Genomic DNA, 24,274 nt, shown 5'->3' with positions numbered 1-24,274 from the left:
GGAGGGAAAAACTCCATGGGGCCTAGTTGTGGGGGGCCTCCACAATATTATGAGATTTATCTCCAGGAGCTTGACTAGTTTCTCACAGCAAATAGCAGAGGAAAATCTCCAAATATTTCTACCCGGAAGAGGGGAAAGATGCCATTTTTTAAAAAAGGTTTTATTTATTTATTCATGAGAGATACACACAGACAGAGAGGCAGAGACACAGGCAGAGGGAGAAGAAGCAGGCTCCCTGTGGGCAGCCCGATGCAAGCCCCCATCTCGGGACCGGCAATCACACCCTGAGCCAAAGGCAGAGGCTCAGCCATTGAGCCTCCCAGGTGCCCCAAACACAACCTAATTTAGTGGGATGTTACCAAAGCCTAATTGACTAAAAGGGAAATGGAAATAGGCAACTCCAGCCCACTTTAGCCATCTCGTACCATCTAAGGGGGGAGAAAAAAAGTGGAGGAAGTCTTATGAAGTTCACAGTCCAGATGCACAGGCTCGTTAAAAAGACAGACCTAATCATAGGACCATGGAACACTTCCTTCACTCGTACCTCACCAGCACATTGCTAATGACTTATCCCCAGCACTTTCTTTGAACCAATACATCATATCTAGTTATCAAGAAAAAAATTACAAGGCATACCAAACAGACCTTGGAGCACTGCTGAAGGGCTAAGGAAGGGTCCAGGAAAAAGAGAAGATGTGAAATAGCCGTAGCCATGGTAATGGTCAGATGGGACGTCTGCAGCCGCATGCACTATATTTTGTTTCTACAATGAGTGCATCTTTTACTGAGTTAGCTCAGAGAAGAGTCTTAAGATCATCATAGGTGGAGCATTGTCTTTACAATTTGCAAAGCCATCATTTGTTATCATTTTTATTTTCATGATGAAGGAGAGAATCAGAACATAGCTCTTTTATAGGGAGAGCATAATTCTGAATGGTTGATTTCTCAAAACAAATTTAAAGCATTCCTGTTTCCCCTGATAATCTCATGTTATTGAGATTAGATACTTTACATAAGTCTGTGAGCTTTTGGATTTTTTTTTTTTTTTTTTTTTTTGAGATTTGGCAAGTAAGCAAGAATTTGTGGCTCATTAATCTCCATGGCCACAATCTCAGTTGCATTGCCCCTCAGAAATGTGGCATGAGGCATGGATTGCCCTCTTTTCATCTTTGAGACACTCAGCTCAGTGGAGCTCACAGATGGGCCAGTGCTCTGACAGGCTGTTGAATTGCAAGTGTTCCATGGTAGGGAGAATTCTAAGAGATGATCCCCAACCCTTGAGTATGAGAAGGACCTGTAAATATGGTCTGTTATCACTCTCATGATTAAGTTATGCAACATGGCACAGTTGGGTTTTAAAAAGGGAGATTTTTCTGGATGACTTAATTAGGTGAGCCCTTAGAAGGAATAGTGTTCTTCCACGGAACCTGGGTGGCTCAATTGGTTAAGCATCTGACTCTTGGTTTCAGCTCAGGTCATGATCTCAGGGCCGTGGGATAGGGCCCCACCTCAGGCTCAGCACTAAATGGCTAGCCTGCTTGAGATTTTCTCTTCTTCCCCCTACCTACCCCTCCCCCCTCTGTCTCAAAAATAAATAAAAAAAACCTTATAAAAAAAAAAAGGAATACAGTTCTTTCTAGAGAGAGGGATTCAAAGTCTGGGAAAGTTGAAATGTGAGAGGGATTGAACATGAGAAAAATTCTTCATTGTTGGCTTTGAACATTAGGTGATCACATGACAAGGAGTGCAGGCAGCTAGCTTCTAGGACTGAGAACATTTCTTAGCTGATGATTAGCAGGGAAATTTGGACTTCTGTACTACAATGTCAAGGATCTGAATTCTGCTACAGCCACCTGAGCTCGAGAGGAGAATGTAGCTGGTCAAGACCTTTATCTCAGCCTCATGAGAGCCTGAGCAAGGATGCCTCCTCCATGTTGTGCATAGACTTCTGACCCACAGAGCTGTGAGCACTTAATACACTCAGGACTTGTTTTAAAGCTACCAAGTTTGTGGTTGTTTTTAAATGGCAGGAGAAAATAAAGCAGTTTTTAACCTGAGTTTAAGAAAAGTCAATAAATCATGTTCCCACAACTATAACCAAATAATTATCTTGGAGATGAAAAGGAAGAGGGCTATTTCCTCACTATATTGCTGCCACTGAGGAATGATGTGACTTCTCTGGTTGTCAGCTTCCTTAGCCCTAAACAAAGCCATGAGTTAAGATCTTATCTGGCTTCTCTAGTTCAAACATTCTATAATTCCCTCCTGGCCACTTCTACCTATAACTGACAAAATGAAAGTCATTGCTAAAAGAGTAATCCATTATCCACCTGCAAAACTGTAGGGGAAGGAGGAAGTGCAATTTCTGGAAATAACACCATAGTGCTTACTAAAGATATGGTTTTATCTTTCTATTCCTATTTCTGGGCTTCCTGACCTGTGCTACACTCTTGAGGCACACATGGAAACCTTTGGGTTCAGCGTTCTGAATAAACATTAAAACTCTTACGGATAGCTTGGCCCTAGTTGAGGAGTTTATTAATATAAGTCTTTTAAAAGTGAAGAGTTTTGTGTTTTAAGTCTATCGTCTCAGCAGAATCATCCTCACATTATTTTATTTAAAACAAAATAAACAAGGCCAAACTAGGCAAAACAAGAAAACAAAAACAGATCAGTTGATTCATACAAGACACATTGTCTCTGCTGCATGGCAGACTGAATATACAATTTATTTCCAGTGTAAAGCTCTTCGGCCACTGCTATAGGCACAAAGACATGTGAGATGCTCTTCATACCAACTCAGTGCCAAGAAAGAATAATGACGCCATGGTTATTGTATTGCTTTGGAAGCCAGGCTTCCTGATTTACAATAAACTGGTTTTGTGCTACAACTTAATGGATACTAATCATTCATTGCACTCAATGATTCCAGTTTTCCTATAAATGAATAAAATTTCCTAAATAAAATCCTAAATTATAATATATCTATGCCTGTCACACTGTGATTTGGGGCTTCTAGTAACATAACAATCTTAAGAAGAGTCTTAGTATTTGTTTCACGTACTCCCCTTCTTAGTTTTGAAGACTAAGAGGAAATTTTTTCTTTTATAAATTGTAGAATTAATTCAGGTTTATTGTGGATTTATTAATAATACAAACAAACATGGAACTAGAGGGTACTATGCTAAGCAAAAGGAGTCTGAGAAAGCCAAATACCACATGATTTCACTCAAATGTGGAATTTAAGAAACAGAACAGAAGAGCATAGGGGAAGGGAAAGAAAAGTAAAATACGATAAAAACAGAGAGGGAGGCAAATCATAAGAGACTCTTAACTCTAGGGAACAAGTTGAGGGTTGCTGGAGGGTGGTGGAGGGGAATGGGGTAACTGGGTGATATAATAAGCACTGGATGCTACATGCAACTGATAAATCACTAAATTCTACTCCTGAAACTAATAATACACTGTTAATTAAAGTGCATTTAAATAAAAAAAGTAAAAATAATAATACAAACAAAAAATATATATATATTCCATAGCCCAATTTGCACATTCATTCAAGTGTAATTGGCTCTGATAGTACCTCCTTAAATTTTCCATGCTGAGCATTTCACTCACCTCCCCTAGGTCTGATACTACTGAAGCATGTGTATTCTGTGTCACAAAGAAAAATCTCTGTGGGTCAAGAATGTTTACAAAACGCTGTTGTAGATCATTCACATTTTAATGTATACGAGTCACCTGTGTATCTTGTTAAAACTACAGGTTCCGAATGAGCCTTAGATTCTGCATTCTACCAATGCTGCTGACTCTCAGACTACTGAGGAAATTAATAAGCCCTTTAAAGGATTGTGATATATGCTATCATTTCAGAATCACTGTAGTTCTGTTTAAACATTGATGCTGGCCTCTACTCCCAGAGTTACTGATTGAGTAAGTTTAGGAAGGGGCTTAGGAATTTGCATTCCTAACATGTTCCCATGTGACGCTGCTGCTGGTCCGGGGACTACACTTTGGGAACCAATAAGGTGCTCTGGGCCATTGGGCTGGAAACTTATTTCCCAGGCTGGAGTTCCTACTTTCTTACCAGCATCACAAGATTTATCTTAATTTAAAAGCATATTTTACAATATTTTCCCCTGAAAAATGTTTTCACATGGTTTGAGGCCAGATGATTTGGGGCTCTTCAATTGACCAAAACTCTTATTTCTTTCACTTCAGTGTTTGTCTCAACTCAATTCATTTTACTGAGGAGCAGTAGGGTTCCTTTTTAATTTTTCTTGGTTAGGAAGCTAAGTTAAAATATTATAGTTATATGTCGAATATCTTCTCTTCCCTTAATTTCAGTAGGTTTTGGGGAGAGGAAGAACATACTATACATGCAAACTGCCATCTTTACCAAAGCTTATGGCTTCGTTTCTGATCCATCTTCTTAAAACCTACGATTTTCTACTCATCCTCTTTATCATACACACAGTGTTCAGTATATGCATATTAAGTAAAATAGGGAAGATGTTCAGTAATCCTACAAATTGCAGTGAATTTTGAGTTAAGATAAAGAACACTTAATAACTTGTCATTTGTAGGAGTCTAACATAAAACAGCAATTCAACATTCATGGACATTCAGTAAATCCATCAGTAAGAGACAGACTCCTCATTTGTCTCAATAAGAGGCCGGTGCCCATCAAGGAGCCTCTTTACAAAGTAAAGAGCTTAAAAAGCTCTTAATTGAATTGCTGTAACTCAGAAGTTCCAATGGATGGGTTGTTAGTATTTCAGTTCCATTGAGCTTTTTAGAAACACAACATTACAAATTCTCGCACACTGTTGGTCAGAATGCAAGATGGTGTAGCACTATCAAAAAAAGTATGGAGTTTCCTCAAAAAATTAAAAATAGAGCTACCATATGGTTCAGCAATCCCATTTCTGGGTATTTATCCAAAAGAATTGAAATCAGGATCTCAAAGAGGTATTAGCACTTTTAGGTTCATTACAGAACTATTCTCAGGAGCCAAGATGTGGAAACAACTTGCATGTCTGTCAACATATAAATGGGTAAAGAAAATGTGGTATATTCACACAGTTGATTACTAGCAAGCTTTACAAAAGAAGGAAATTCTGTAATATGTGACAACATGGATGAATCTTAAGGATAAGTATAGAAAGCGAAATAAGCCAGTCACAGAAAGATAAATACTGTGTGATTTCACTTATAGGAGGTATTTATAATAGTCAAATTTAGGGGCGCCCGGGGTGGCTCAGTTGATTAGGCATCTGACTCTTGATGTCCACACAGGTCATGACCTCAGGGTCATGAGATGGAGCCCTGCTCCGTGTGGAGTCTGCTTGAGGTTCTCTCTCAACATCTGCCTCTGCCCCTGCCCCACCCACTGTCTCTCTTGAGATAAATAAAATCTTAAAAAAAAAACCCTCAAATTTATAGAATCAAAGAGTGGAATGGTGGTGGTTGCCAGGAGCTGTCGGTGGGAGAAATGGGGAGTTGCTAATCAATGAGCATATAAAGTTTTAGTTAAGCAGGAAGAATAATAAGCCCTAGAGATCTGCCATATAACATACCTATAATCAACAAAAATGTATTTCACACTTCGAGTTTTGATAAGAGGGTAGATCTTTTTTTAAAAAAATATTTTATTTACTCATTAGAGACACAGAGAGAGAGGGAGAGATGTAGGCAAAGGAAGAAGCAGGCTCCCTGCCAGGAGCCCAATGTGGAACTCATCCCAGGACCCTGGAATCACAACCTGAGCCAAAGGCAGATGCTCAACCACTGAGCCACCCAAGTGTCCCAATAAGAGGGTAGATCTTATGTTAATAAGATAATATTCTTATGATGATATGATAATAAAATAAAATTCTTAGGATAATAAAACAAAATTTAAAAACCAAATTGTGAAGGAAAAAAATCATTGCTCTGTTGCTAAAAATAAAAATATGCCATTACCTTATAGTGGGTAGTTGAAGATTTTTTTTTTGAAGATTTTTTTAAATAAGTAGTGTAACCTTGTAACCAGTCTTCTTTTCACTTTATATGCTTTGTCATCATGTAGAAGAAATATTCTGTAATTGTGGTTTCTCTTTAAGATATTCAAGAATCACCTTACTGAATGATCTATTTGTACACTTAAGTGGAGGAAATATCAGGACTCCTGAATATCAAAACCACAATTAAAGGATAAACACGTAACCATTGTGGCTCTTAAAAAGAGCTGATGCAGATTATGGTGGCAACTGAATGATATTGAATAATGTCAATATCGTGGAACTGAGTGCATAAGCCTCAGGGTGACTCTTTTGAAAAGACAGCACTCATTTGATGGACCACGGTTCAGCAAATTTTCCCTAGTTTTTGGAGCCCATTTGTCCTTATGTTCATGGGTGACTTTTCACGTGGTTGTGATAGGACGGTGTAGAAAGGGAGATTTGGAGCCACATGGAGGCCCTATCATCTGGGAAAGAACTGATGTAGAGCAATCAGAAGAAGACACACAAGGGTGATCTTGGTTCTTGAAATCTGCCTTTTTAAGTCTTCCCATACCAGATCTTTCTATCACTGAAGCTGATGTTCCTTGCCTGCCAACTCCTTTTTCATTCATTCCTTCCTCTCCTCCCCCATTCCTGAATATGGGCGCTTACTCAGCAGTGGGAGCCAGCACTGTCCCAGGTGCAAGGCCTTAGCGCAGAGCCAAAGGGAACCGCGTCTACCGTCCCATGCTAACCATACTTTATCTGTATTTCTCTCACGCAATTGCTATACTTTAGTCATTTGGGCTTATCTCAACCTCCTATAAAATAGTGAGTGCTTTGATGTCCGTGCCATTGTCTAATTCACTTATCACAAGGTTTTACAACTAAAAGACAACTGACATGTGATGAATGAATGAAAGAAAAAGTGGCTGAATAAATGAGCGAGTGAATGAATCAAACTTTTGGACCTATAATGCCCAAGTAATGCAACTTAATTTTTATATTTCTGAAATGTTGCAACACAAACCCAACCTCCAGCATGATGTATGGGAGTCATATAAAATAGTTGGATGCCAATGGAGCCATTAGAGTGAGATTTTTAAAAAACCATCAGAAGATATTTCTGTGGAGTTATAGAACACATGTTTTATAGCCTAACAGAATTGAATCAGGATCCCGTTGGAGGGGGCTGGGTGCTGCAAATGCAGGATGATGTCTTTACCTAACAGACTTAACAGCTGCTTGGAAGAGGCCACTAATGTGTATTATGAAGGAATATCGTTTTATGAATAACAGGAGAGGAAATTTTTATTTTTTCTTAAGATTTTATTTATTTATCTATTTATTTATTTTTATTTTTTTTTTAATTTTTATTTATTTATGATAGTCACAGAGAGAGAGAGAGAGAGAGGCAGAGACACAGGCAGAGGGAGAAGCAGGCTCCATGCACCGGGAGCCAGATGTGGGATTCGATCCCGGGGCCTCCAGGATCGCGCCCTGGGCCAAAGGCAGGCGCTAAACCGCTGCGCCACCCAGGGATCCCATATTTATCTATTTATTTTTTTAAAATTAATTTTTATTGGTGTTCAATTTACCAACATACAGAAAAACACCCAGTGCTCATCTGGTCAAGTGTCCGCCTCAGTGCCCGTCACCCATTCCCCTCCAACACCCGCCCTCCTCCCCTTCCACCACCCCTAGTTCGTTTCCCAGAGTTAGGAGTCTTTATGTTCTGTCTCCCTTCCTGATATTTCCCAACATTTCTTTTCCCTTCCTTTATATTCCCTTTCACTATTATTTATATTCCCCAAATGAATGAGAACATACACTGTTTATCCTTCTCCGATTGACTTATTTCACTCAGCATAACACCCTCCAGTTCCATCCACGTTGAAGCAAATGGTGGGTATTTGTCGTTTCTAATTGCTGAGTAATATTCCATTGTATACATAAACCACATCTTCTTTATCCATTCATCTTTCGATGGACACCGAGGCTCCTTCCACAGTTTGGCTATTGTGGACATTGCTGCTAGAAACATTGGGGTGCAGGTGTCCCGGCATTTCATTGCATCTGAATCTTTGGGGTAAATCCCCAACACTGCAATTGCTGGGTCGTAGGGCAGGTCTATTTTTAACTCTTTGAGGAACCTCCACACAGTTTTCCAGAGTGGCTGCACCAGTTCACATTCCCACCAACAGTGTAAGAGGGTTCCCTTTTTTCCGCATCCTCTCCAACATTTGTTGTTTCCTGCCTTGTTAATTTTCCCCATTCTCACTGGTGTGAGGTGGTATCTCATGGTGGTTTTGATTTGTATTTCCCTGATGGCAAGTGATGCAGAGCATTTTCTCATGTGCATGTTGGCCATGTCCATGTCTTCCTCTGTGAGATTTCTCTTCATGTCTTTTGGCCATTTCATGATTGGATTGTTTGTTTCTTTGGTGTTGAGTTTAATAAGTTCTTTATAGATTTTGGAAACTAGCCCTTTATCTGATATGTCATTTGCAAATATCTTCTCCCATTCTGTAGGTTGTCTTTTAGTTTTGTTGACTGTATCCTTTGCTGTGCAAAAGCTTCTTATCTTGATGAAGTCCCAATAGTTCATTTTTGCTTTTGTTTCTTTTGCCTTCGTGGATGTATCTTGCAAGAAGTTACTGTGGCCAAGTTCAAAAAGGGTGTTGCCTGTGTTCCCTTCTATGATTTTGATGGAATCTTGTCTCACATTTAGATCTCTCATCCACTTTGAGTTTATCTTTGTGTATGGTGAGAGTGATCCAGTTTCATTCTGCATGTGGATGTCCAATTTTCCCAACACCATTTATTGAAGAGACTGTCTTTCTTCCAATGGATAGTCTTTCCTCCTTTATCGAATATTAGATGACCATAAAGTTCAGGGTCCACTTCTGGGTTCTCTATTCTGTTCCATTGATCTATGTGTCTGTTTTTGTGCCAGTACCACACTGTCTTGATGACCACAGCCTTGTAGTACAACCTGAAATCTGGCATTGTGATGCCCCCAGCTATGGTTTACTTTTTTAAAATTCCCCTGGCTATTCGGGGTCTTTTCTGATTCCACACAAATCTTAAAATAATTTGTTCTAACTCTCTGAAGAAAGCCCATGGTATTTTGATAGGGATTGCATTAAACGTGTAAATTGCCCTGGGTAACATTGACATTTTCACAATATTAATTCTGCCAATCCATGAGCATGGAATATTTTTCCATCTCTTTGTGTCTTCCTCAGTTTCTTTCAGAAGTGTTCTATAGTGTTTAGGGTATAGATCTTTCACCTCTTTGGTTAGGTTTATTCCTAGGTATCTTATGCTTTTGGGTGCAATTGTAAATGGGATTGACTCCTTAATTTCTCTTTCTTCAGTCTCATTGTTAGTGTATAGAAATGCCATTGATTTCTGGGCATTGATTTTGTATCCTGCCACGCTACCAAATTGCTGTATGAGTTCTAGCAATCTTGGGGTGGAGGCTTTTGGGTTTTCTATGTAGAGTATCATGTCATCGGCGAAGAGGGAGAGTTTGACTTCTTCTTTGCCAATTTGAATGCCTTTAATGTCTTTTTGTTGTCTGATTGCTGAGGCGAGGACTTCCAGAACTATGTTGAACAGCAGTGGTGAGAGTGGACATCCCTGTTTTGTTCCTGATCTTAGGGGAAAGGCTCCCAGTGCTTCCCCATTGAGAATGATATTTGCTGTGGGCTTTTCATAAATGGCTTTTAAGATGTCAAGGAAAGTTCCCTCTATCCCAACACTCTGAAGGGTTTTGATCAGGAATGGATGCTGTATTTTGTCAAATGCTTTCTCTGCATCTAATGAGAGTATCATATGGTTCTTGTTTTTTCTCTTGCTGATATGATGAATCACATTGATGGTTTTACAAGTGTTGAACCAGCCTTGTGTCCCGGGGATAAATCCTACTTGGTCATGGTGAATAATTTTCTTAATGTTTTGTAGGATCCTATTGGCTAGTATCTTGTTGAGAATTTTTGCATCCATGTTCATCAGGGATATTGGTCTGTAATTCTCCTTTTTGGTGGGATCTTTGTCTGGTTTCGGAATTAAGGTGATGCTGGCCTCGTAGAACGAATTTGGAAGTACTCCATCTCTTTCTATCTTTCCAAACAGCTTTAGTAGAATAGGTATGATTTCTTCTTTAAACGTTTGATAGAATTCCCCTGGGAAGCCATCTGGCCCTGGACTCTTGTGTCTTGGGAGGTTTTTGATGACTGCTTCAATTTCCTCCCTGGTTATTGGCCTGTTCAGGTTTTCTATTTCTTCCTGCTCCAGTTTTGGTAGTTTGTGGCTTTCCAGGAATGCATCCATTTCTTCTAGATTGCCTAATTTATTGGCATGTAGCTGTTCATAATATGTTTTTAAAATCGTTTGTATTTCCTTGGTGTTGGTAGTGATCTCTCCTTTGTCATTCATGATTTTATTAATTTGAGTCTTCTCTCTCTTCTTTTTAATAAGGTTGGCTAATGGTTTATCTATCTTATTAATTCTTTCAAAGAACCAACTCCTGGTTCTGTTTATCTGTTCCACAGTTCTTTTGGTCTCGATATCATTTAGTTCTGCTCGAATTTTAATTAACTGTCTTCTTCTGCTGGGGGTGGGGTCCATTTGTTGCTTTTTCTCTAGTTCCTTTATGTGTAAGGTGAGCTTTTGAATTTGAGTTCTTTCCAGTTTTTGAATGGATGCTTGTATTGCGATGTATTTCCCCCTCAGGACTGCTTTTGCTGCATCCCAAAGATTTTGAACGGTTGTATCTTCATTCTCATTAGTTTCCATGAGTCTTTTTAATTCTTCCTTAATTTCCTGGTTGACCTTTTCATCTTTTAGCAGGATGGTCCTTAACCTCCACGTGTTTGTGGTCCTTCCAAACTTCTTGTTGTGATTAAGTTCTAATTTCAAGGCATTATGGTCTGAGAATATACAGGGGACTATCCCGATCTTTTGGTATCGGTTCAGACCCGATTTGTGACCCAGTATGTGGTCTATTCTGGAGAAAGTTCCACGTGCACTTGAGAAGAATGTGTATTCAGTTGAGTTTGGATGTAAAGTTCTGTAGATATCTGTGAAATCCATCTGGTCCAGTGTATCATTTAAAGCTCTCGTTTCTTTGGATATCTTGTGCTTAGAAGACCTATCTAGTATAGAAAGAGCTAGATTGAAGTCACCAAGTATAAGTGTATTATTATCAAAGTATTTCTTCAGTTTGGTTATTAATTGGTTTAAATATTTGGCAGCTCCCACATTTGGGGCATATATATTGAGGATTGTTAAGTCCTCTTGTTGGATAGATCCTTTGAGTATGAGATAGTGTCCCTCTTCATCTCTCACAATAGTCTTCGGGGTAAATTTTAATTTATCTGATATAAGGATGGCTACCCCTGCTTTCTTTTGAGGACCATTTGAATGGTAAATGGTTCTCCAACCTTTTATTTTCAGGTTGTAGGTGTCCTTCTGTCTAAAATGAGTCTCTTGTAGACAGCAAATAGATGGGTCCTGCTTTTTTATCCAGTCTGAAACCCTGCACCTTTTGATGGGGTCATTAAGCCCGTTCACGTTCAGAGTTACTATTGACAGATATGAGTTTAGTGTTATCATATCTATTCAGTCCTTGTTTTTGTGGATTGTTCCACTGAACTTCTTCTTAAAGGGGAATTTTAAGAGTCCCCCTTAAAATTTCTTGCAGAGCTGGTTTGGAGGTTACATATTCTTTCAGTTCCTGCCTGTCTTAGAAGCTCTTTATCTCTCCTTCCATTTTGAATGAGAGCCTTGCTGGATAAAGTATTCTTGGTTGCATGTTCTTCTCATTTAGGACCCTGAATATATCCTGCCAGCCCTTTTTGGCCTGCCAGGTCTCTGTGGAGAGGTCTGCTGTTACCCTAATATTCCTCCCCATAAAAGTCAGGGACTTTTTTTTCTCTTGCTGCTTTAAGGATCTTCTCCTTATCTTTGGAATTTGCAAGCTTCACTATTAAATGTCGAGGTGTTGAATGGTTTTTGTTGATTTTAGGGGGGGATCTCTCTATTTCCTGGATCTGAATGCCTGTTTCCCTTCCCAGATTCGGAAAGTTTTCAGCTAGGATTTGTTCAAATACATATTCTGGCCCTCTGGCCCTTTCGGCACCCTCGGGAACCCCAATTAAACGTAGGTTTTTCTTCCTCAGGCTGTCATTTATTTCCCTTAGTCTATCCTCATGGTCTTTTAATTGCCTGTCTCTTTTTTCCTCAGTTTCCCTCTTTGCCATCAACTTGTCTTCTATGTCACTCACTTGTTCTTCCACCTCGTTAAGCCTCGTCGTTACGACTTCTGGCTTGGATTGCATCTCATTTAATTGATTTTTAATTTCTGCCTGATTGGATCTAATTTCTGCAGTCATGAAGTCTCTTGAGTCCTTTATGGTTTTTTCTAGAGCCACCAGTTGCTGTATAATAGTGCTTCTGAATTGGCTTTCTGACATTGAATTGTAATCCAGATTTTGTAACTCTGTGGGAGAGAGGGCTGTTTCTGATTCTTTTTTTTGAGGTGAGGTTTTCCTTCTAGTCATTTTGCTCAGCGCAGAGTGGCCAAAAATAAGTTGTATTGGGAAAAGGAGAAAAAGAGAGAGAAGGAAAGAAAAGAGAAAAAGAGAAAAGAGAAAGAAGAAAAAAAGGGAAAAAGAGAAGAAAAAGAGAAAGAAAAAGAAAGGAGAAAAAAAAGGGGGTGGGGTGGGGGAAGCAATCAGAAATCAAGAAGAAAGAAAAAAAAGCACAAAACAAAACAAAAACAAAAACAAAAAAACACGGGGGAGAATCTTCCAATTCTGTGTACTTTAAGTGCCTTGACTTCCCTTGGAACTGGTCCGTCTCCTTGGTCTTCTGGGGGAGGGGCCTGCTGTGCTGATTCTCAGGTGTTAGCACTTGGGGGAGCTGCTCTGCCCCTGCCTGGTGCAGGGCTCAGTGGGGGTTGTTCACCCCGTGAGGCCCCTGGAGGAAGCCACAGTGGCGGGGGCAGCTCTGGGACCCTGAAGTCAGCCCCCGCAGTAGCTCCGGGGCTCTCCGGCTGCAGGGCCTGGGGGCTCCCGGGCGGGGCCGCTGATCTGCTCAGCTCGGGCAGGAGCGTCCTCGCTGTCCTGGGCCCTCCCGGCCTCTGCCTGTCCCTGGGGGAGGCCGGATCCTGGGCTGTGTCCCGGCGCCCTGTGCTCCGGGGCCTGCGCTGTTGGATTCGCGCTCCCGCCCCGCAGCCCCCTCCGCGGAGCCGCCGCCCGAGCCCCTCCGAGCTGCTCCGGGTCCCGCCGAGCGCTGCAGCCCTTAGGGAGCTCGGCGCATCTCCCGGGGCGCAGGTGTCTGTTAGTGTCCCAGGGAGCCCGAGGGCATCCCCGCCTTTCTGGGGATCCTGCTCCAATTCCCCGGGAGGCCTTTCCGCCCGGGAAGGTCGGTGCAGCTCCTGCTCCTCCGGGACGGGGCTCTCCTGTCCTGGGGACACTCGCCCCGGCCTCAGCCCGGCTCCTCGCGGGGCCCCTCCCCCTTGGAGGCCTTTTGTGTCTTTATTTCTTTTTTCCCGTCTTCCTACCTTGATAGAAGCGCGAACTCTTCTCACTGTAGCGTTCCAGCTGGTCTCTCTTTAAATCTCAGGCCGAATTCGTAGGTTTTCAGGATGATTTGAAGGTTTTCTAGGTAATTTGTTGGGGACAGGTGATTTGGAGACCCTGCTCTTCCGCCTTCTTGCCCCTCCCTATCTATTTATTTATTTATTTGAGAGCGAGGGACGACGAGAGCGTGTGTGTCAAACACACAGGTGCTGGGAGCAGGGGGGTGGGGTGTGGGGGCCGATGGGGAAGGAGAGGGACATGCAGACTGTTGAGCACGGAGCCCGGGGTGGGGGTGGCTCAATCTCCCCACCCTGAGATCTTGACCTGAGCTGAAATCAAGAGTTGGAGGTTTAACTGACTGAGCCTCCCAGGCACCCCTTCTTTGTGAACTTTTTATCGAATGTAACCACTAAGATATTTGAGAAAAGGTCTGTGTAAGATATATATATATATATATTTTATTACTTGGAATGTTTGAAAATATCTTTAGTCTACCGTTAAATGTAAATGATAGTATAGCTAATGTTCCAGTCTGGGTTCTTCTGAAAACAGAAAACACAGTATGATACCACCACAGCTTTGCTCCACAGGTACAAACCCCTCAGAGTAGTCAGACTCGAATGTGTGTGAAAGTGCTGATATTTTGGTACTGACATACAATCAGAAAGTAGCATTGAAAAAGCTATAGAGGCGGCCACCCTTAGATCCCAAAGCAGAGGCCAAGTTTCTGCCTAGGCCCACGGTGAAAGGCAAACCAGCTCCTACTGTGAGAATCTCCAAAGCACTTTTTCTTTTCTGCTTCATGAGCAGAAAATGCTTCCTTTCTCTCTCTATGTTTAATTCTTCTTTGTTGTTCTAGAAAGATTGTCAATGAAATGCCCATTCTTCAGAGAGCAATTCGGGATAGGGAGTTGAGGGGGAAATCTTCTATCCCAACCCAAAGGTTTCAAGGCTCAGAAAAGCACATCAGGCAATCATATGTCCTCCCAAGTCTGACTTGTTTTGTACGTAACACTACATGTGGGAGAACAATCCCGTTTGCATATGTCGAAAACAGGCCAGTTCCTCTTCATAGTCTTTGCTGTCCAATGGTATTTTTTAGGCATAGGGCTACCAAAATTGTGGAGAAATTCTAGGGAAAAAAAATGCTAACCTTGAAAGGAAATAGTTCTGCTGAAGGTGTGTTTAATTTGCCTCATTAGAACATAACTTCTTAGTATGAAATGTCTAAGTGCAGCTTAATGGTGACTTTGTAGCCGTGGTATGTAAGTATATACACTCTGCTTAAGAAACAGGGGGAAAAAAAGGGAGGGATGAGGGAGAGAGGAAAGGAAGTCAGTTTCTTGTTATTGAAGTGTTAGCGGCTGTACTTAAAGGCTAAATGTCTAAAGACTATCATCTATCTATCTATCTATCTATCTATCATCTATCTATCTATTACCAAACCTACTGTTTTCATGCCTCTGATTACCAAGAAAAAGACGAAGCCCAATCTTGTTATACTATACCCAGAAAGTAACTTTATTTATTATTTCAAATGTTTCAAAACATCATTTAGGTAGATTACCAAAATTATTAAAGTAATGCTTATCATGCAAATTATTCATGGCTCAACTATTGCAACAGCAGATATAAATATTGATTGGCGTGCTTGTGAAGTTTTCTCAAAGATGCATTGTATCCAAAGTCCACAAAAACTTTAATTCAGGTCTCATCTGAGCCTGAGTCCACAAACCCCTGGGTGGCTCTGGTGATCCCTGGTTATGGTGTAGAAAGCTAAGCTGCTGAAGTAGTATTTCTTAATATAGCAGTTCCTGATATTTCCCTCGTAAAACTCAGTCTAAGAAGCTTTTCCTTTGATACCACTATTTTTTCACATGACTTTGACCAAGGTCAGTGCTGCCTTAATAGTTCTATGATAAACGACCCATTTGGGTTTTATTTATAAAACAAAGCAAATTTTCTCCCAAGTTACATTGAGCTTTTCATCTTTAGAAAGAGAAATCTAAAAAAAAATTTTTAAAAAAATAAAAAAATAAAAAAAAGAAGGAAAGAGAAATCTACTTGTAATTTTTTTATTTCCTCTTCTGGCACCCGCACCTGGACAGGCTCCTGGGAGAGAAGGGCAGCCTGGAGATGCAGTGATACCCAGGGGGCCCCGCATGCCCCCAACCGCGTGCCACCGTCCTTTATTTAGAGAGCTTCAGCAACATTTTTCCACCCCTGAAAATAATTAAAAAACCAACCAGATACTCCATTGGTGTTGATACGAAAGCAAGAAAGACCCTGTATGGTCTCGTCTGAGCCTGTCTTTCCAGACTGGTCTCTTCCTACTTGCTCTGTGCCCTGATCAGACTCAAATATTTGCACTCCTTGGAGCACATCCTCATCCTACTGTGGTGTGGTTTGGAATGGTAGTGTTCGGAGCTGACAGCCAAGAAAGAACTCTTGAGATGTCTTTGGTGCAAAAAGGTGGGTTTATGGGATCCCTGGGTGGCTCTGTGGTTTGGCGCCTGCCTTCAGCCCAGGGCATGATCCTGGAGTCCTGGGATTGAGTCCCACATGGGGCTCCCTGGATGGGGCCTGCTTCTCCCTCTGCCTGTGTCTCTGCCTCTCTCTCTCTCTCTCTCTGTGTCTCTTACGAATAAATAAATAAAATCTTAAAAAAAGGTGGGTTTATTAAAAGCAGGGGACAGACCTGTGGGCAGGAAGAGCTGCTCTGGGGTTGTGACCGGTGATTTGATTATATACTTTCCCATTGGGAGGAGGCTAGGGGTAGTGGTGGTCCCTAAGGAAGTTCAGAAGCAAGGTTTCCAGGACCTTGAGGGGGCTAGCTGTTACTAGGAAAAGGTCATTTATTACTGTCTAGTAAAACCATAGTCATGAGACCCTTCAGATGTATATTGGTGGGCCATATGCTTGGGGGATGATTGCTAACATACATGTTGTGGGGGGCGGGGGGGGGGTTGCTAGAAATAAAGGAAGTTTCCAGACGAATTTTTATATGTTAAAGCAGACTCATAGGATCCTGGGGGTGGGGATAACATTTTGCTAAGATGTCTTTTGCCCTTAGCAAAGTTATTAACATCGAGGCAGCTGAGTTCCTAGAGGAATGTCACTGCCTGTTTCAAAGACTTGTCAATGGACTGTAATTTGTAAGGAAATTTAATTTTTTTCTTTTGCCTTTCTCTCTGTTCACATTTATTCCTTGCTTCCAAGTGCTTTTCCTTCCTGATTTTTCTGGCAAACTTCCTGTTTTTCAAGATTCCCCTCTCTCATACCTCTCAGATGATACCCTTTCTGCATTCCTAGGATACTTCTTACTTCTCACTGGTATTGCCTTCTTGCATTTTAATCATTTTTCCACCTGTGTATCCCCCTCCCTCCACTTGCTGTGAACCTCTTGAGGTTGAGGACTGTGATTCATACATTGTTTAACCATAACTGAATGCAATGATAACATCTAAATATTAACAACAATTCTTTATTGTCATCAAATATCCATTATTCAAACTTCTGGGATTGTCTCATAATTTTTTTAAAAGTTTATTTGTTTAATATAAAACAGCTGATTGATGTATCTTTAAGTTTCTTTTCAAACTTCCTGAACATCTCTGGCTGGAAACCAGGATTTTTTTTTTTTATGGTGAAAAAATTTATATTTAGATTTATAGCCGGCTGGACTCAAGTTAGATGATCCCGATTTTGTTGGCAACATCCAAAGCATCATATCAGGAGCCAGTCGAACATATGCTTTCTTCTCTCCATCAGGCCTGAGCAAGGTGTTGACCTTGGCCACATCAATGTCATAGAGCTTCTTCACAGCCTGTTTGATCTGGTGCTTATTGGCCTTGACATCCACAATGAACACAAGTGTGTTGTTGTCTTCTATTTTCTTCATGGCTGACTCAGTAGTTAGGGGGAACTTGATGATGGCATAGTGATCAAGCTGGTTTCTCTTGGGGGCGCTCTTTTGAGGATATTTGGGCTGCCTTCAGAGGCACAGGGTCTTGGGTTGTCGGAATGTAGGTGATGTGTGGATCTTTTTTTGTGTGACTGTGCATGCCTTTCAGCACCACTTTCTTAGCTTTCAAAGCCTTTGCTTTGGCTTTGGCTTCGGCTTTGGGAGGGGCAGGGGCTTCCTTCTTCGCCTTCGGTGACATCTTCCAAGGGCCACGCGGCTCCTATCCTGTACACCATCTGGGCTGAGGCTGGCTTCCTGCCCGAGGAGGAGCTGCTGAACCTGAGGAAGATCACCTCTGACTTGGACGGGCACCCCGTCCCGAAACAAGCTTTCACCGACGTGGCCACTGGCTCCCTGGGCCAGGGCCTTGGAGCAGCTTGCGGGATGGCCTACACAGGCAAGTACTTTGACAAAGCCAGCTACCGCCTCTACTGAGTGATGGGAGACGGGGAGCTGTCGGAGGGCGCCGTGTGGGAGGCCGAGGCTTTTGCCAGCATCTACAAACTGGACCACCTGATTGCCATTCTTGACATCAACCGCCTGGGCCAGAGCGACCCCATCCCACTGCAACACCAGGTGGACATCTACCAGAAGCATTGTGAGTCCTTCGGCTGGCACGCCGTCATCGTGGACGGACACAGCGTGGAAGAGCTGTGCAAGGCCTTCGGCCAGGCCAAGCACCAGCCAACGGCCATCATCGCCAAGACCTTCAAGGGGCGGGGAATCCCAGGGATCGAGGATAAGGATGCTTGGCATGGGAAGCCCCTCCCCCAAAACATGGCTGATCAGATTGTCCAGGAAATACACAACCAGATCCAGAGCCAAAAGAAGATCCTCATGACTCCCCCACAAGAGGATGCCCCTTCTGTGAACATTTCCAACATCCGCATGCCAAGCCCACCCAGCTATAAAGCTGGGGACAAGATAGCCACCCGCAAGGCCTATGGACAGGCCCTGGCCAAGCTGGACCATGCCCATGATCGCATCATCGCCCTGGATGGGGACACCAAGAATTCCACCTTCTCAGAGATCTTCAGAAAGAAGCTTTGGCTTCTTTGAGTGCTACATTGAAGCTACCCAGACCGCTTCATTGAGTGCTACATTGCTGAGCAGAACATGGTCAGTGTCGCGGTGGGCTGTGCCACACGCAACAGGACGGTGCCCTTCTGCAGCGCTTTTGGTGCCTTCTTCACATGGGTCTTTGATCAGATTCGCATGGCGGCCATCTCTGAGAGCAACATCAACTTCTGTGGCTCCCACTGTGGTATGTCCATTGGGGAAGATGGGCCGTCTCAGATGGCTCTGGAAGATCTGGCCATGTTTCGGTCCATCCCCACTGCTATGATCTTTTACCCAAGCGACGGGGTGTCTACAGAGAAGGCGGTGGAATTAGCAGCCAATACAAAGGGCATCTGCTTCATCTGGACCAGCCACCCAGAAAACGCCATCATCTATAACAACAATGAAGATTTCCAAATCAAACAAGCCCAGGTCGTCCTGAAGAGCAAGGATGACCAGGTGACTGTGATTGGGGCCGGAGTGACCCTACACGAGGCCTTGGCTGCTGCTGACCTGCTGAAGAAAGAGAAGATCAACATTTGTGTGTTGGACCCCTTCACCATCAAGCCCCTGGACAGAAATCTCATTCTTGAAAGTGCCCATGCGACCAAGGGCAGGATCGTCACCATGGAGGACCGTTACTATGAAGGTGGCATAGGTGAGGCAGTGTCCTCTGCGGTGGTGGGTGAGCCTGGCATCACCATCTCCCGCCTTGCAGTTGGCGAGGTACCAAGAAGCGGGAAGCCAGCTGAGCTGCTGAAGATGTTTGGCATTGACAGGGATGCCATTGCACAAGCTGTGAGGGACCTTGTCGCCAAGGCCTAGGGAGGGTAGGGGGTGTGAGCCTCTAAGTTTTTTTTTTTAATCTTTAAACATATCTGTTGAGCTGAGTGCTGTTCTTTAGAGACTTCAGCACTCTGGATATTTGTGATTATCTCCATTGTCATGGTCTATTCAGGCTGCTATAATAGAATTCCACAGATTGACTTAAACAACCAAATTTTATTGCTCACAGTTCTGGAGGTTGGGAAGTCCAAGATCACAGTGCCAGCTGATTTGGTGTCTGGTGTCTGATACATGAATAATATTCCATTATTTATGTAATACTTCATTTTCTTCTTTCTTCTGTAAGCAAACACTTAGCTTGTTTCTGTATCTTGGCTGCCGTGAATAATGCCACAATGAACATGGGAGTGCAGATATCTCTTTGAGATCCTGATTTCATTTCCTTTGGGTATAGACTCAGGAGTGGGATTGCTGGATCATATGATAGTTCACTTTTTAATATTTTGAGGAACTTCCAGCAGCTTTCTATAGTGGCTGCACCAATTTACATTTCTACCAATGGTACACAAGGGTTTCCTTTTCTTTATATCTTTGCCACTACTTGTTATCTCCTGTGTTTTTGATGATAGCCGTTCTAACAGGTGTGCAGTGGTATCTCATTGTGGTTTTGCTTTGAATTTCCCTGACAGTGATGTTGAACATCTTTTCATGTCCCAATTGGCCATTTGCATGCCTTGTTTGATAAAATGTCTATTTAGGTCCTCCGCTCATTTTTAAATCAGTTTTTTTCTATTTATCTGTATGAATTCCTTATATATTTTGAATATTAACCCCTTATGGGATGTATGACTTGCAAACATTTTCTCCCATTCTGTAAGCTGCTTTTCATTTTACTGCTTATCTCTTTTGCAGTGCAGACACTTTTTAGTTTGATGTAGTTCCACTTGTTGATTTTTGCTTGTTGCTTTTGTTGCTTGAGCTTCTGGTGCCAGATGCAAAAAAAAAATCATTGTCAAGACCAACGTCAAGGAGGCTTTTCCCCTGTTTTCTTCTAGAATTTTTCTAATTTGGGGTATTGTATTTAAATCTTTAATGCATTACAAAAAATTTTTGTGAGCTATGTAAGATAGGGATCCAATTTTATTCTTTTGCATGTGAATATCCAATATTCCCAGGACGATTTATTGAAGGAACTCATGTTCCCTTGTTGAATATTGTTAGCTTCCTTGTCAAATATGAGTTGACTATATATGTGTGGATTTATTTCTGGGGTCTTGATTCAGTTCCATTGGTCTATGTGTTTGTTTTTGTCTCAATATCATACTGTTTTGATTACTATAACTTTGTAACATAGTTATAGAATCAGGCCGTATGATGCCTCCAGCTTTGTTTTTCTCTCTCTAGATGGTTTTGGCTCTTTTGTAGTTTCAAACAAATTTTAGGATTGCTTTCCTATTTCTGTAAAGAATACCATTAAAATGTTGATAGGAATTGTCTTGAATCTATAGATCACCTTGGGTAGTATGGACATTTTAACAATATTAATTTTTCAAATCCATGAGCATGGACTATCTTTCCATTTATTTATGTCTTCTTCAATTTCTTTCTTTGATGTCTTACTAATTTTTCATGTATAGGTTGTTCACCTACTTGGTCAAATTTCTTCCTAAGTATTTTATTGTTTTTGATGCTATTATTAATAGGATTATTTTTAAAATTTCTTGTTCAGATATGTCATTGTTAGTGTATACATACATAACTGATTTGAGTATGTTGATTTTGTATCCTGCAACTTTACTGAACTCATTTGTTAGTTCTAACAGTTTGAGTCTTTAGAGTTAGGTTGGTATTATTGAATGAGTTAGGTAGTTTTTTTCAGATGTTAGATCAAACTTGTTAATAGTATTGGATCATTAATCTGCCCTGTTTTCCTAGTTTTGAAACTGTCTGTAAAAGATGAAAAATTTCACTCCTTTATTCCTGTAATTTTAGTTGATATTCTACTTAGTTGATATTTAGTTGATGCACTATAGTCTTTTGAGTATCAGTGTCTGTGTGTGTGGGGGGGTAGTTAATGAGTTCAGCTATAAATTCTTCCAGCTATAGATAAATTATTTTAACTAATTTCAATATTTATAACTTGTAATGTCCAAAAATATCCTTTCACTGATATTTTTGCATTCATTGGTACAGAATTTTATACAATACTATCTTTAAAAATTTCAAACTCCTTCGTACCTATAGCTATTTTCCTGTCAATGTCAAGTTTTACCTTCTGTTTCTTTTTTTCTTATAGATTTCCCAAGTTTTATCTTAAAATTTTTTTCCTTTTTGAAGAACTAGGATTTATGTTATTGATCAAGCTTTTTCTTTTGTGTTTGTTCTTATAATATAATCTTTGTCTTATTAACATCTGGCTGAAACTTAATCCCTTCATTCTGCTTTTATTGGATGTATTTTGTTGTTCTTTTCAGTGTCCTTTGGTGAAATCTTTTTCATTAAATTTCAGCCCCTTTTATTTTGAGGGAGATTCACCTATGGCTATAAATTTCTTCCTGAGAATTTCTCTGGTTCCATACCCAGGTTTTGATACAGAAGCCATATGTGTTTTGCCAAAGCTAGTTCACAAAGCAGGTCTGAGAATGTTAGGTTTGAAAAGGGCTGCTTGCGAACTTGGCCCTTGGCTGGTATCTGGCAGCTTGATCGGTAAACTCATTCTTTCACTGATATAAAAACTTGCCCTCTACGATAAGTGTAGCTCACTGTGCCTAAACTGTACAAATAAAGTGCTTTATGCTAAACATTTGCTTTCTTTCTGGGAGCCTGGAATTTTGGAATGTGCTAGGTAGAGGGTGCCTATATGACCAGACCCCAGTAAAAACCTTGGATGCTCTCAGTCTTTAATGGGCCTCCCTGAGCAGAAACATCCCACACTTATTGCTGCATTTTTGTTACTGGGAGAAGCATGCACTCTCTGTGACCTCCCTTGGGAGAGAGAGGGCATAAGGAAACCTACACATAGATTCCTCCAGACACCACCTTTTTCACTTATTATTATTTGTTTTTACCTTTTTCACTTATGACGCACTGTGTATCTTTACTAGATTGCTGTAGTAAATCTTAGCCATGGGCGCAACTATCTGCTGAATCCCATGAGTCCTTCTAGCAAACCTCCAAATGTGGGGATAGTCTTGGAAACCCATGTCTCACATGGTTATTCAGTTTAAAGTATTTTGTAAGCGGTCTCTTTACTTTTTCCTTTATCCCAAGAATTACTTGAGAATCTGTCCCAAACTTGACTGCCATATAGGTTTTCTGGCAACATGTTGTTTTTTTATTCCATTGCAATGTCATATGTGTTTATGGCTTATATGAAATGGGTACTTTAGAATGTTTTGAGTTCAATTGTGTCATGTTGCTCAATTTTCTGAACATTCCATATTTTTTAAAAGTATATCTATTTTATGAAGATTCTTAATTATGTGTGTCTACTTGTCTTAATTCTCTGTATGCTTATTTGAGGAAGATTGCTAATTATGCTATTCAGTTCTTCTTACCCTTCTTAACTTCTTGACCACTCTGTTGGTGACCAAAAGAGTGTGATGTCTGTAATGATTATTAAAGATAATCCTCTTAAATATTTGTTGGTTTTGCTTTATATGAACATACTTCATATTCATAAAGGTTCACTACTGTTAAAGCTTTTTAATGGATTACTCCTTTTATCATTGTTAAGTATCCTTCTTGATCCCCTGGAAATTTTCACCTTGAATTCTGTTTTGTCTCGTGGTATTATAAAATCACTGTATTAGCACTTTGGCAGGTAATTTTTAGAATCTCTTTACTTTCAACAATTGTACTTTTAGATTATTTTTCTCAGGGTTGATTCTGGTAAATAATTATAGCTGGATTTCCTTTTTTTTTTTTTTTTTTTTTTACCAAATTGATAGTCTTTGTCATTTAATAGGTCTGATAAAACTACTCACATTTATCATAAATATGAATTTTGATTTATTCTTACCATAGTTTTTTGTTTTATTATATGTTAAATTAAAAAAATTTTTCAAAGACTTATTCACCCATTCTAGAAAGTGAGCAAGTGAACATGTGCACGAGTGGGGGCAGGGCAGAGGGAGAGAAAGAATCCTCAAGCAGAATCCATGCTGCAGGGAGCGTGATGTGGGGCTTGATCCCAGGACCCCAGTCCACAACCTGAGCTGAAACTGAGAGTCAGTTTCTTAACTGACTGAGCCACCCAGGCACCCAGCCTAAAAAAAAAATAAAAAATAAAAAATAAATTAAGGCTTTCTTGACTTTTTTGGTTAGATTTTGTTTTGCAGCATTTCCCCTCTTCTGTTTTGGTAGTTGTACATTCATCCATTGTTTTTGTTCAGCTTGTGCATTTTTAGCTCATATAAGTAACTTACATTTTCTTTTTCAAAAGTCTGGAGTCAAATGCATCTAAATTCTACTCTATTTCAACAAAACAAGAAATTTAACATGTATTTATTCCCTTTTACGCTCTCCTTCTTCCTCCATGGACTCTCATGTTGACATCTTAGGGAGTTTTATTTCCAAATGGTTTAACACACATACTGATTTCAATTCAGCAATGTTGTTTCAAATGATTACTTTGTTGCAATGTTTCTTACTCATTACTCTCTCCCAGATTTATTTTCCTTCTTGCTGAAATAATATCATATAGCAATTCTTTCAAAGAATGTGGATGGTAAACTTTCTGAGGTCCTCTGTGTTTGAAAATGTCCTTGATTCATGAAAGAAGCCAAATGGCTGAATTTAGCTCTAGCACTGACTCTAGAAAGATCTGGTTCTCTCCTCTTCCTCCTCACCACTCCTACTAAATCCAAACTGCCTAAGAGCTATAAATA

General features: G+C 40.8%; 1 pseudogene; it reads left to right on the top strand.

The window, feature by feature from the left end:
* The first annotated feature begins 712 nt into the window (after positions 1-712).
* LOC112923857 (transketolase-like) lies at positions 713-19,437 on the top strand (annotated as a pseudogene).
* The last annotated feature ends 4,837 nt before the right edge of the window (positions 19,438-24,274 follow it).

Source organism: Vulpes vulpes, chromosome 7, assembly GCF_048418805.1.
Source record: "Vulpes vulpes isolate BD-2025 chromosome 7, VulVul3, whole genome shotgun sequence".
In the NCBI taxonomy this organism is placed as follows: Eukaryota; Metazoa; Chordata; class Mammalia; order Carnivora; family Canidae; genus Vulpes; species Vulpes vulpes.
The sequence above is the reverse complement of the archived record's forward strand: the minus strand, read 5'-3'. Positions and strand labels throughout refer to the sequence as shown.